Raw genomic sequence first — 10,649 nt, 5'->3', positions numbered from 1 at the left:
GCTGACTGTATGGGGTGTAGGGGCTCTGTGGGGTGTAGGGGCCCTGTGGGGCTGATTGTGTGGGGTATGGGGACCATGTAGGGCTGACTATGTGGTGTAGAGGCTCTGTGGGAGGTGGGGGCCCTGTGGGGCTGACTGTGTGGGGTGTAGGGGCCCTGTGGGGCTGACTGTGTGGGGCGTGGGGGCTCTGTGGGGTGTAGGAGCCCTGTGGGGCTGACTGTGTGGGGGTTCTATGGGGTGTAGGGGCCCTGTGGGGCTGACTGTGTGGGGGCCTTGTGGGGTGTGGGGACTCTGTGGAGCGTAGAGGCTCTGTGGGTTTGAGGGCGCTGTGGGGTTGTGGCTCTGTGTAGCCAGCCGTGGGGGGGTTGGGGCCGTGGGGGGGTTTGCCCCCCGAGTTGCAGTTGGGGCAGAGCGAGGCAGGGTTTCCCCTCGCTGCCCCTGAGGGAGCTGTCGCTGGCGTTTCCCCCGTGCGGTGCCGCCTCTGCCGCCGCTGGAGGTGGGTGCTGGCGGCAGAGGGTGCCGCTCGTCCTCCCGCCTTTCAGCCCAAATGCCGCGTAACTGTGAGGGCCTTCCTGCAGTCCGCCTGTAGCAGCCTGTGCAGACAGCCGCGTGAGGCGTACCTTTGGCTATGGGATAGTGTTTGTTCCCAGGCCTGAACGGGGCTAAGTTGTCCTTCGTGCTGTATTTCTGAGTCTGGGCCTTTCTGCCTGGTGTAGCGCTGTGCCCAGCTCCCCTTCTGCTACCCCCGTAGGGCTGAGGTGCCTTGGGGCTTGAACTTCTTGGTGGCTTGTGGTGGATGTAGGGCAAGCAGCTGCCTCATCCGCGTTAACAAATTACCTTTTGCTGCCAACCAGAAACACCCATGGGGACATATTGGGCTACTCCGTTCGTGTTTGGGGCAGCTCTCTTAGATTAGAGATTCTGGTTTTCTCTGTATGTGTCCATTCTTTATTATAATTTATAAAATCAGAGCTCAAAGAGAGAAATTTATTCCAGAAGATGGTGGGAGATGAGCAGAGCAGAGGGAATCCCAGTGATGTTCACTTTCCGTTCCTTTTTCACTCAGCTTTCCCTCTTTGGTGCTTTTGAATCCTGTCAGCAATGCGTTGCATTCAGGAGAGGCAGACGCACCACGTGGCTTTTGTATTCAGGTAGGCAGCCCTGGCATCAGCAAGAGTTATGTGGGGTCTTCTGTTTGTGTCTGAATTCAGAGCCCTCTATTACAGTTTGTAGGTCAAAATGATATTCCCTGTCCTCTTTACCCCAGGCACAGTTCAATATTAACTCCCTGTGTAATGCACAGCTTGAGAATTTTTATTTTGTCCTTGATTCTGCTAATATTCCCCCCCCCCCAACTTTTTTTTTTAATGTCGCTTCAAGATAAAGATGCTTCTCCCAAGCTATCCTATCCGTGCTCTTTGACCGCCAGAAAGGATTGTATTTCAGTGTGGTGTTGTCTAAATGGCTGCAGTCACTTAGGTTTTGATGGAGCTGTCACTGCCAGGATAAGTCAGCAGCGTCTCACTGTGGCTGTCACCTGGAACAAAGGTAAGTGACTTGTGATTGTTCCTTAATAATCTACCTATGCAGGATAGGGGATGAAATAAGGAAAGGAACATGAGAGGGAAGCTGCTCCTGTATTTTCATTAACGTTTCAGTCACTTCTGGGTTTTTTTTTGTTTTGTTTAAAAAGGGGTTGTTTTGGATTCGACCGAAAAAGGTGATCAAGGCAGATCTGTTCGGGGGATGTCTAGAAAGCAGTTTTGTGTGGAAGCAGCTGTCAGAGTAGTAATATATGAGATGAAAAAAACAGGCTCCATTTAGCCATTCTGGCTGTCCCATCACAAAGTTAGCACTGGAAAAATCTCAGTTTCTGAAGTGACTCAAGGAGCTTGGTAATGTATGATGATCAGAGGTTAAAAACACATCCCCAGATCTTTCCACCGGTGAGAAAAGAACAGTGTATGATATTTTCTGTTCCACAGCATCAACTAAAGGACCAATCTTCATTGGGTTTTAGCAGCATTAGGTACTGTGGTTCTGGCTGTTTGTGGTCCCTACTAGACTGGTGCATGTCTGTGAGCCTTGTGGTTATTTGGATGAAACTGATGTTTCACAATTCTTCTCCCTGAAGATGACGTCAGGATGCCTGAGTGTCTTCTCCCTCCTTGTCCCAGTGATGAGATGAATCCCAAATCTCTACCAGATACTACAGCTGCCTACAGACTCCTTGGCATCCTGCCTGAGCACCCACTGAAACACCTCGTACCTGAGAGGAAGCGTCTTCTCCTGGGGTTACTGCTCTTTGCTGTTGGTAGGCGTCCTTCAGTTTTGTAATGTCACCTAGCACTGATCTCCAGTCAGCAGATGCCCAAGGTCTGGTCTTACAAGTGGCCTTTCCAAAACGGTGCTTCTGCATCTGCCCTTTCCCATAGCCTCCCCTCAGGGTCAGATTGGCCCCAGGCAGTGGTCTTCATGCTGCGGGCTAGGCTCAGTAGTCTCATAATAAGAAACGCGAGGTTGCTTGTCCTGGCTTTGCCATTGTATGCCATACGTGACCAAGTTGTGGTATCTATCTCCCTCTTTCTGCTGTGTTTTGTTTCTTTTTTGTGTTGGTTGCTTTGTGTTCAAGCTTCAGACAGTACAGGGGAAAAGCGTGAAGCTTCCCAGCAGTAGTCATTAGCCTTTCTTACACGTTACTTATTCGGCAGCAGCGTAGCTAAAGATACTACATATTTAGGCTTGATGTCTAAATTGTCCTAAGACATATCAATGATCAAAGCCAAAGATATCCTTTTCCCCTTTTAAAATAACAGTTAAAAACGTCAGACGTTATTTCAGTAGCGTATAGTATTACATAGTATAGTATACCATTGTATAGTATTATACGTGAGAGTCTGTATAACACAGTGATAGTTCTAGAAACTTTGCTATTCTTTAATATTAGAGCCATGGCTCAGTGTGTTTGACCTCAGTAAAAACTCAAACTTATATGACAAGATTGAAAATTGTAGTGCCGTTCTCAAGCTAAATGGACTTATTTTTTGGGGGTAAAGCAAATGTTATCTCTTTAACATTACGATGGTACAATTTTTCATTTTAAAGGACATCCAGAAGGGGGGAAAAAGCATCTTTTATTAGATTCTTTCTTCCAGTTCACAGTGAGCATGATTTCAGACTGCACTGATTTATTTATTTATTTTTTTTTAGCAGCTCCTACAAAGAGATCAAAGTCTCAGCGCTGGCCACAGAAGCTGAACTAATTTAGTTGATTATATTGACAGTGTATCTGGGGCACACCTACAGCATGCCTATGCCCATTGTAGCTAAATGTTAAGCAACACTATTAAGAACAATGCTGAGTCTGTACGCACACAGTGGTGGGCCTTGAGCTAGCTGTTCCCGTTCAGGAAAGAGATTTCAGAGATGTAGTAGGTGGTTCTGTGAAAACACCAGCTCAGTGCTTAGTAGCAGCCAAAAGAGAGTCAGTCGTTACTAGGAACGGAAAGGAGAACAAAACTGAGACTACCGTTACATATGTCCATGGCTCACCTGCATCTTAAGTTACTGTGTTTTGTTCTGATCTCTTCATCTCAAAAAGCCTAGCAAACTAGAAGGGGTAGAAAGAGTAGAACTAAAAAGAGCAAAAAAGGATGATCACCTATATGAAATGGCTCCTGTACAAGGACTAACTAGCCGGGCTAGGAGTCTTCAGACTGGAAAGGAGATGGCTAAAGAGGGCTCCGATAGAAGTTTGTAAAGTCTCAAAACAGTATCACGAATGTCAACAGAAGGAGAGGGTGGCACACTGGCTCTTCTAATATCAAAGCTAACAGGCATCAGCTGAAAGACATTCAACGTTGAAGTAGATTATTCATGTGGTTAAGGTGTAACATCTCTGCCACCCGATGCTGGGGCTACCAGAAGTCTGTGTGGGATCAAAAATCCAGAAGTGCATCAAGGTTGCCAGGTAAAAGATACCAGTGTGCCCGTGCACAGGACGTTCCTAAGCCACAAACTCCTGGGAACTGGAAGATTATGCTAGGAGATACTGCTGCATGTATTCACTAGTATGCTGTTCCCTGAGCGTCTGACTTTAAAAGTTAGTATTTGAGGATTTTATCTGAGCCAGTGCGCGTGATCTTATGTGCTTATATTTTCCCTCACTACATGCTGGTCTGGTTAGAACAGTTAATATTACAAAATTGTGAGGCTGAACTATCTCTGTGCTGGCCGCAGTTGCATCTCGCTTAAGCTACCAACACATCCTTAATTGCAGTGTAGATGCAACTTGTGTTGCAGTGGCTTTACCTGCTCTTTTGGGGCTCAGCCACTAGATGCCCCTGTGGCATAAGCAGGAAGCCAGAGAAAGCTTGCGCTGCCATGACACACAGGGAAAGCAGCTGTGTGCTGCTTAGTGGGGTGTGTGCGGCTATTTTCCCTAGTACATAACTTGAGCAAAGATCAGTGGTTCTGTGTGTCAGGCCAGAGACGCTGCCTCCATCTGTTATTGCTTGAGTTCTTTGGAGAAATGCATGCTGCGATTCTCTCTGACGTGTTGTCATTTCTTCCTCTTTGTGGGCCATAAGGTACCAGCTCCCAGTGCAACCTCCATCTAATGTGGGAATCCATCATCTCTCAGCAGAGGAAAGAGAGTTTGGAGGGCAGGCCTGACTGAGAAGAGGAGGTCGGTAAGGGCTACATGGGGCAGGAGCAAAGAAAACAAAACGAAAGCTGCTGAGGGCAGGATCAAGCACTCCTTTTTGGTAGCGAGGTCAGTGGAAAGTACATCTGGAAGACAGTAGGGTTTTCTGAGACTTTAATACACTTCCATCCCTGGACAGGAAGTCAGACTTCTTTTGCTATGCTGTAATTGCTAAAGCCGTTCTGCTTACAGCACTTGCATCTTTATTACCATCTTTAAAGTTTAATGCCAACGTTGGACATGGTCACTAATGAAAACGTAATATGGGTATGGCCGATTGCTCAGCCTGACTCTGTATTTGACGTCTGTCTGCCCCTGAGTTCACCTTTGCACGTCTACAGGATGAGCAGTGCACAGGCGTGACTGTTGGCCTGTTTGCTTAGCTCTGTGAACAGTTTCGGGTGACAGTGACCAGCATGTTTATGGCACAGAGCAATAAAGCTGGGCTTGACAGGAGATCTAAGGATTCTGAGTGGCACTGAAAGGACTCTGCTGTTTCATTTGGTACCTTATAGAAGTACTGTATTCCTCATAAAGGAATCTTCTATTGCTCCAGGGTGTGCAAACGTTTTTGGAAGCTGCTGGGTATCTTGTATTTAAAGGACCTTCAACCTGGAGCGTCTGTATCACTAGCCACTGGGACGTGCAGGCAGGATTGCAGGGTCTGTTCTGATCCAGCAACGCTTTGGCACCTGCAGTAGTATCTCCGTACTCATTCTCCACATTCACCACTACAGTAATAGATTTGTCTAGACTTGGTAGGTAAATACGTGGTGTCAGGTCCCAGGCTTGCCTTTCAGGTAGGTTTCGTGTAACTCTTGTTTCTTAGAGCGCTAGGCAGTTCTTCGAAGATCACTCGTTCTGGGTCATCCCATGGGGTCACTCAACTTAATTCCTGTCCTCTGCCCTTGTTAGGGTTGTTGCTGGGGTGGGTTGACCCTTGTGCTCTTCCCATCACCTGAGAAGGAGGTTGTGGCTGGCTCCGAGGGGGGACGACTTCAGCGCTTCTCATCTCCGAGGAAACCAAATAGAGATTTGTCCATTTTGTGAATATTACAGCCAGTGTTTTCAGACTTAAGAGCCAAAAAATTGCGCCTGGTGAGGAAGAAGCGTTTCCCATTCTGATGCAGTGCAAGTCAGCGCGGGTAGTGCATAGTCTCCCACTGCTTGGGGATTGGCTTTGATAAATCTGTGGCTCCATTTCAGCCAAATATGTTTCTTCAGAATCAGCATTCCTAGAAGCCTTCCGGTAGGGCTACTCAGTGCCAAATGGCCCTGCACTTACAGCTGCTCTTACAGCCACTCTTCTCTCCTACAGCCAAGTCAGTAAGTCGCACACCTTCCAGCGGCAGGAATTCCACAGCATCGTCTAACACCGTCCCCATGCTTGTAATATACAGCTACAGAAGAAGTCCTGAGACAGCATCTAAATAAGTGAGTTTAAATCCCCCCCCCCACCATAAGTATGTAATGCCACCTAATCAACCTAATTTCCTATAGATTTGTCTCCTGCTGGGTACTGTAGAGGCTAATAAGCTGTGAACTTCTGCTGAACTCTTATTGTCGTGGTTCAAGTGTTCATAATAGGTCTCTTCTTGCAAAGCTTTTATAGTGTCTTGATGTGCCCCAAATGTAAGCTATTTCTGGGAGTGAAGCTGGGTTGGAATTGCGTTGAATGTGGAGGCAGATGGGTTGTCCTTTCTGACACATTTAACTGTGTTGACGGTTTTGTGTCTGAGCTGGGAGTTTAACACAGGCATGCTAAAAGCAGTGATAACTCTAATCTTTGTAGCGTTTTCTCAACGAGCAGGCATAGTGCAGCTCCTCTTCCGTGGCTGTGGTGCTGGGCTTGGCGCTTTTCTGTGCACCACTACCACCTGTGTGCTGAGCATAGGAAAATTGCAGGGCAAGAGAAAAACCGCTCAGAAGGGCTTTTCCCAGGTGATCCTCGGAAAGCTCTACTGGAGACAGACCTCGCTGTCCCCAGGGAAAGAGTCCCTGGCTAAAGCACTGCACAAATGCAGGTTCGGATTTGTATCTGACCTGAGATAAGGTTTATTTTCTACCTCAGGTGTGTCCATAACACTCCATCATATTATTATCTTTTTTCTTTACAATAAACAAGCTGCAGAGCTGAGACTTTCGGAGGGAGGGCTCTTCCCTGCCTGGCAAGGGGCCAGCACAGCTGTCTGTCAGTCAGACGGGAGCCTGCTTGTAGTGCCAGGATACAGGGCCACGCTTTCTTCTCTAGGGAGTGACATCTCTTGATGGGTCACTGCCTGGCATACAGGAACAGAGCTTGCTGTGTGCTGGAGGGTTTCTTGCTCTCCTTGTCTTTTTTATATTTTGCTGTGTTTTTTGTTTTCCGATGGGCTTTTTAAAACTGAGCCATTGAGGGCTGAAAATGTTTCTTCAAATGACGATGCTGCTCGAAGCCAGAGGGGCTTGCTACATTCTCAGCCTTGTGGCTTTTCGTCTTGCAACAATAATATTTCATCTCAATTCACTTTCTTGTGACTCCTCTTATAATGCAGATGAAAGGAAGAGAAACAAATAGCTCATAATATAGGTGTACGTCTTATATTTAGAAAGGGCAGTATACATCTGAAGATATTCCTCCTCTAGCATTCTGCTCTGAAATTAGCTGATGTCTGATTTCTGTTTCCTTTTCAAGGTGTTTCCAAAATGGTGTACAATGTGAACAAGGAGTAACCTGGTACTTAAGGGGTGACTCTTCCCGAAGAAGGTCCTTGAATTGAGGGGGCAGCAGTGTGCAGATGTTTGGCACTTAAAAGTCGATGCCACTGTGCAAAGCGTTGTGTACTCTTGCCTAAATTGGTTGATGTTGCATCTGTTTTGCATTACTGAAGATACATTGACATGGTCCTTTGCAGGCAGGCCCATCCAAGAGGCTGAAGAAAAACCGAGTCTCAAAAGAGAAACTCTTTTATTCTGTTAGCAGCACTGCTGTGCTCAAGCCATGAAGATCAACAGGTTCTGTTTATCTTGCACTGGCTGGATTTTGAACTCAGGCAAAGCAACCACAAGTCTGCCTGCAAGGGCTACGTAAAGTCACTCCAAATGATACAGATGTGACTTTAGCGCCTACTTATTCCTCAGTCTTGGAGCGATATGATGGAAGTTTCCCATATGTAGAGGTTGGAAAAAGAGGATGTGTAACACCATAGCATTTCCTGTGTGGAGAGGTTGAAAATTGATGACTGTCAAAGACTAAAGAATTCCTCATTCTTTATTTTGCTCTTTGGAGAGGCCTAGAGAGTTGCACTGTGATGTTTCTGGGGGGTGCAAACAAAGATAGGATGGAATTCATCTCAGTTTCCCTCTTGACCATTTGCAATGTGGGAAAAGTATATATTAGTTGACTGGCAGGGTGGAAGGAAATGTTGTTAGGGAGCTTTGCTAGAGAGCTCTGATGTTATCAGAATGGATGCTGTCGCAAGGAATGAATGCAGCAGGTTGAAGCAGAGATTTACTGTGCCTTCAGCAGCTTGTCATGGAACCCATTTCCCTGGAAAAGGCAGAATCGGCTACAGAAGGCAGTCAGTCTGGGCTGAGCTACAGGGTGGGATTTGCCTCAGAGCTGATAGCGGGTCAGTGCTTAAACACAGATTTCAGATTGCTTCCAAAAATCTTTCGACTTTTTTTTCCTACAGGTTCTTGCTACTGAAACAGCAGCCCCTTCTCCTCCTGCCACCCATTGTAATTTAACACATGAATCTTCTTATAGGTGTGGAATTACAATATATCTGTTGTAGGAGGTTCATAGTAAGATGATGGTAGTAAATAGAAAATGGAAAGCATTTGGAGTGTTCAAGCACTGCTCTTCTAGCTGCTGGACTGCACAGGTGAAAATGTTAGGATGAGAGCTCTGAAGAAAAGAGCGTATGTTGCCAGGATGAGGTATGGTGGTAAGGTTCAGGGAAGAGGAGGGCTGGGGCAAACCCAGGAATTCAGCTGGGTAACGATTTTGAGCCTCATGCGAGCCAGCAGAGTGAAAGTAGTTTTAATCTTTTTCCAAAGTCATACTGGACCTGGCTCAGGACCAAACTCTGCTGCTGTTCATGCTGGAAACCAGAACCATGCTGCCCAAAACCTGCTTCCAGATTCTTCAGAGCACACGCCTGAGGGTGTCGCAGCTGCAAGGGCGTTACTAGGGGAGGAAGGAAAGGAGGGAGAGAATTAGGTTGTCTGGAAAGGTTAAATGTAATTTTTGGAGCTGACTCACTGATGCTGGAACAGGAAAGAGGGAACACTTGCGTAAAGCATTCCTGCAGTTTTGCATTTGAGATCCTTAACAACGTTTCCATCCATCCTGCCCATCAGCTAGTGTATACTCTTTCCACTACATCATTTCTAAATATCATGTGCTTTCTGTTTCTGCGATTTCTTCCTTTTCCGAAGCAGACTGTGTGAGGCTCAGGCAGCAGTGAGTTGTATCCCAGTTACCTGTGGCACTTCTGCATTGCTTGGAAGCATTCAGCAGTGCTTCTTTACGAAGTAGTCTCTTGATAAGCTTGCTCCTAGGTGCCTGGTTTAGAGAATTCAGGCTTTTTTCCCCTGCAGTCATGCTGTGACATTTCAGATGCTAACGCTTCAGATAGTCCCCTCTTCTCTTGCGTCAGCTTTGATACGTCAACCTTGGTGGTTCTGTTTGGTAGTCTAAGAGACTCTCGTGCAGTAAGGGATGCATCTGATTTCTGGGCAGCTGTCCAAGGTGGAGAATACCCCAAGGTTGTATTTGTAAGAAGCTTCTGTTACAGGGGGTGGATGCAGTAATATGGAGTTGTTCAGAAAAAGCAGCACTTCAAAGTACTTTTGTTCCGTAACTGAACAACTGGGCTAGGTTTGAACCAGAGTTTCACAGACAAAATGTCAGCTTATCACGGACAATAAAAGCCAGTGATTTTGATACCTTACTGTATGGATAACTGCTTTTTAAGTGTGCCCAGTTCTGAGAGGTCCTGATTTTTCAGGCCTCTTTTCTCCCCTCGAGTCACGAATCGCAAACTGAGGCTGTTCCTGGCCATGTAGCCTGTATAAGCCAACTCCTGATCTTTGCTCCTTTGCTTTGATCTCCTCAGCACGTGCTATTGTTGGATCCTCCTTGACCAGAGGAATGAAATGAAAACTTTCCAATGTACTTAGCTGCTGTGGATTTTATCAAGTTAGCCCAATCTTATTACGTTGGATGTGAGAGGTTATGATTGCTTTGTTTATAATGTATCATAGTACAGTGGAATCCACAGGAAGTGGAAATAAATGAGTCAAGCTGATTTTACAATACTTGTGGCAGTGGATAAAAATGAAAAACTGTGATATATTTGAGTGACTTAAATCTGTGCATGGAAGTGAATATGCTACCGTTATACTGCTCTCCTATACATTTAGATTACTGATATCTGATAATATTCTAATCACATCTGTCTAAGTAGTTAACTATCTGAATACTAAAGCCTGTGTTTACGCCTTTCAACTGAAGTATGTACCGATAGCTAATTTAAAAAAAAAAAAAAGTATATTTGATATACTCAGGCACCAGTTTTGCCTCTTGGGGGCTGAGAAATGAGAAAATGGTGAGAGGAACGTCAGCATGCATAACATCCTCAGGAAAACACAAGCTAACTGTTTCCGCTCACATGTCTGCCAGGGATGTGTGCCCTCTCTATCGGTGCACAATAATAGCCCCCGCTCAAAAGCACGGACCCTCTTTAAGCCGACTGGTCTTTGTGGGGGAAGCGTATTTCTGGGGTTTCTCTAAGGAAAACGCTAATGCCAAGAGATGTGTTTGGTGAGGGACAAGTACAGCAGTATGTGTTGCTGGGTATAAGCCTCTCATCCCCATGGAGCATGACGTAGTCTTATAATTAGCTCACTCCCACACTCATAGTGTTTCCTCGCTATTATACAAATACCAACTGAATGG

Source organism: Struthio camelus, chromosome 6 (assembly GCF_040807025.1).
Source record: "Struthio camelus isolate bStrCam1 chromosome 6, bStrCam1.hap1, whole genome shotgun sequence".
NCBI lineage: Eukaryota > Metazoa > Chordata > Aves > Struthioniformes > Struthionidae > Struthio > Struthio camelus.
This window is presented reverse-complemented; position numbering follows the sequence as displayed.